Raw genomic sequence first — 4,164 nt, forward strand, 5'->3', positions numbered from 1 at the left:
TGTGTGTGTGTGTGTGTGTGTGCGTGTGTGTGTGTTTGGGGTGGAGCGGGGTGGTGGAGGTGGGGTTGTATTTTAGAGATAAAGCCTCCTAGTCCTATGGTTGATTGCTCCACTAAAGAGACTCACTCAGTGGCTCTCAAAGGCTCCCTCAGACACCAGTGAATAAACTCTTACTCTTACCCTTCCATACATCACCCTCCACCCTCCTCCTCTGGCAGATCCACCCCCTCCACTCTCACTTTGAATTTTCTGGGGATTTGAGCACAACCCCTCAAACCCTCCTCCCCACCCCAAAAGTCTCCACACTTCTCCCGAAAAAGAAAAAAAAAAAGTCTTTGCCTTTCTCTGAACCTTTTTAAGCTTACGTTCAACGTTCATGACTCACAAAATGGACAGTCAACATTTCCATATTGACCATTGTATGCACAACGCTGCCATTTGGATATTCATGACACATTGAAACACCATTAGGATTAATTTATCTCTGAATAATTTATTAAAACTTTACAGGAACTTTACACGTCAAAATCAATAATCTCAGGTTAGAAATTACATATAAATAGCGGCATGTTGTTAGGTTTATTTTGCTTCATTTGTTCATATTTCTTTTGTTTTAGTTACTGGCTTCTGATACAAAATCAAACATAACATATTTCACACTCCTTAAACCCCTTCAAAGTTCGACAGCCTACTAAGATGAGCAGTGGCAGGAAACAGAAGTGCTGTACTCTGTCAGTCGTCTTCCTTTCTGTCAACACATGAAAGAGACAGACGCTGAAATGGCAAGCTAACCATTAGCCTGCACCTCTAAAGACCCTGGTTAGCACTGTCGTGGCTCCTGTCAGCAGTTTCCTGACTGCTGGAAGAATCCATCTGACACCAGCTGACACAACAGGATGAGACAACTAATTCATCCTAACTGATCAGAGGATACATTTACTCAGTTACCAAGTACTCTGTAGGAACACAGTTCTGATGGACCGGTTTCTTTACTTTACGTTTTGGGAAACAGTCTACTTATCCTCCATTTCAGAAGACAATGTTGAACCTTTAAGCCATGACTTTAGTTGGTAGTTAGGCCCTGTTTTCACAATGTAAGATGAGATTTATTGAAAATGGGAACATTTCATCTGAAGAAAGGGAAGAATGTAAGATGAGATTTATTTTGTGAATATTTAGAGTTAGTGAAATAAGTAATATTTCCATCATTTGTAACTTCATAGTGTTTTCTGTTCCTTCATTTAACCAGGGAGCTATTTAACGTGTTGTAGGCCTACCCTGCCAGTAATTCAGTTAACAGGTTGGCGGAGGGATATGATGAGATGCTGAAGCATGTTTGTTATGAGTCTTGAGCTGTTCTACACTGGAAGAAGTGTGATTAAAGAAATGGACCAAGTTACCGTCGAAGCTGTCTCCGTGCTCTTACTCTATCCACGCCCCGAAAGTACTAGTGTGTAATCACGACTAGTTAATAGTTAACGCAAACATTCACTAGCGTTACACACAACAATGCTCGCGGGTGAAAACGACAAAATATTTTATCAGATGTGCCTTTCGTTTAGACGGTAACTGCGTTTCTGGGGCTTAACCACGCAAAAAAATGAAACCACCATCCAGGGAGACTTTTTTTGGGATCAAATTTTTTGTCATGTGTCTTTTTAAGGTTTAGACACAACTTGGTTAGCTTTGGAACAGGATCATGGCTTTGTGTTAAAATTACTTTTGATTAATTTGCTTTGTTAAAGTTGGGGGACCTTCTTCATGGTTACAGTAGTTTACATCAACGACGTTCTACTTCGGGGATTGCTTCTCGTTACCTTCTGCTTTCTTTGTGTTGTAATTTTAAACTCTGGTTGATTTCTGAGGACTATGGTTACCTGGTCCTCAGATCTCTGCAGGGTAAATCCAGACCGCTAGCTAGACTATCTGTCCAATCTGAGATTTCTGTAGCCTGACTAAAACAACCTTTGAACGTACACATGTTCCACTAAAACAAGTTCCTTCCCAAAGCAGAGGCACTGTTATGCCACTTGGCACTTAGCACCACCCAAGATGATTGTGATTGGTTTAAAGAAATGCCAATAAACCAGAGTGTGTTTTTCTCCCATCCCTCCTTCTGTGGAGGAAGGTCTGGCAATGCGATAACCACACGATAATGGTTCGCTGCTGGTAGGAAACTCTGTCTGGTGTTTTTGTTGACCCCTCTATCCAGCCCATCCTTGCGGTGGCTCTAAAACAACATCTACAACTTCGGGCTTTGCTCCTGATGCAGAAGAGTTAGAATTCCTACCGCCGCTGGAGGGCTTTGTCACTTGAAAGTAAACATTTCCTAGGGATTTGCTGGGACGATTCATGCTGTTGATTTTCATAGGAGTAAAGTCTCAAATTTACAAGAGAAAGGCCCAATTCCTTCAACTGATCTGAGAGCAGAAAAATCCCCAAATTGGAGCTGTGAAGGGTGTTTTTTACAGAGGGCGGGGACTTTTATTTTCTCAGCACTCACGTGTTGTGAAGCATCTCTCACAATGACCTGTTTCTGATGCATGAAGACTTCTGATAATTTGCTTTTTTGAAATGTACTTTGTAGTGCAGCACTGCTAGTTGGGATAGAATATTTTTTCATAGTGGTGTTTACAACTTTCACTACTGCAACGGATTGAAATACAAAACAGGTTTGAGGAGTAACAAAGAAATTAAAAAAGAGAAAATGAAAGTTATTATACTCTTGATTGATGCGTTTTGCAGAAGAAAACAGAGAAAGGAGCCCAACGGATATTTTGAATGCAGCTCAGCTGCAATGTGGTCTTTTTTCAACAGTGTAAAACTGTGCAGTGAAGATGAACAGAGAGTCAATGCGTCCTCAAAGACCTGGGCGGTGAGGCTTTCCACACAGCGATTTGATTGACACTGTCTGTCCCTGCCAATGAACTCAACTCTCTCATTCTTCTTTAACTGTCCTCTCGCTCCCAGGTTACATATGAGGGAAATTTAAAACAAAGTTGCACATTAAGGGCGATCTCTAGTTCACCCAGTAGAGTATTCTCCACATGTAGGCTGAGTCCTTGGCAGCGGCACGGGTTCGAATCCGACCTGCGGCCCTTTGCTGCGTGTCATCCTCTCTCTCTCGCTCTCTCTTTTTCCGCTTAAAGGTGCTCTAAGGGATGTTAGTTCTTATTGCCTTTTTTAAACTAAACAAGGCTAGCTTGCCCCTACCGTCTCCTCCCCCCGTCCCCTCTTCCTCCCTTTCGTGCTTCTGCGCACTAACCCCCCAACCCACACCCCCAACTCCTTCTTGTCGGTTATTGGCTGGAACGCTGGAAGACTGTTTGATGGTGCAGGTTGGCACAGTTTGTTTTTGTTGCCGTTTGTGGAGCCCAGGCTGTCTACAGAGACCGCGTTTTTTTTTTAACAGTATTTTGGGGACAGACAGCTCACAGATAGTGAGGAGTTGTTTGCTGTATGTGACAAAAAATATGTGTGAAAAATGTGATCGCTTTTAGCCCCTTTAACCATCTATCTACTTAATGAAAAGCCACAAAAAAAAATCTTTAAAAAGACCAATAATCAGTTGGCCCAATGTCCCCCAATAAAAAGAACTGAATTAAACTTTTACCTTCTTTTTTAAAAGATTCACTATCAACACTATTTTGATTTCAAAATTGCCAAAGGCAGGTAAACTGGATGTTTGTGTTGAAAGGGCAGACTGGAAAATAATGTAAAGACCTGAGGAGTTAGCATTTAAAAACAGTTATTCATTCATTTTTATTTGTTTGACTGATAATTAGCCTTCCTCTTTTCCACCAGTAACACTATACATACTCACATTTCCATTCTAAAACCCCTGACTTCCCAGTCACTGTCATACATTTACATGTTCTAACCTTTATATGTAAAGCTAAGAGGCTAGAGGAGCTGAATGTTGCCTCCTTATGGTGCAGCCTGGTTTGAGCCATTCAAATTCAGCCTCAGTGTGGAGGTGCAGGGCTTTGCATATTCCTCAGTCCTCTGGGACCCCAGCGCAGGCAGGCCCACCTTTGTCTGCACCTCAGCCTGTAGACCTCGGGGAGTTCTTTGCTCTGATCAGGCCTCCGTTTAAACAAGTGAAACAAAAACAGCATTTAAACCAACCAGGTTCCCTTCCCGTTAGAGATTTATTTGCAAGCT

Source organism: Etheostoma spectabile, chromosome 1 (assembly GCF_008692095.1).
Source record: "Etheostoma spectabile isolate EspeVRDwgs_2016 chromosome 1, UIUC_Espe_1.0, whole genome shotgun sequence".
Taxonomy (NCBI): Eukaryota; Metazoa; Chordata; class Actinopteri; order Perciformes; family Percidae; genus Etheostoma; species Etheostoma spectabile.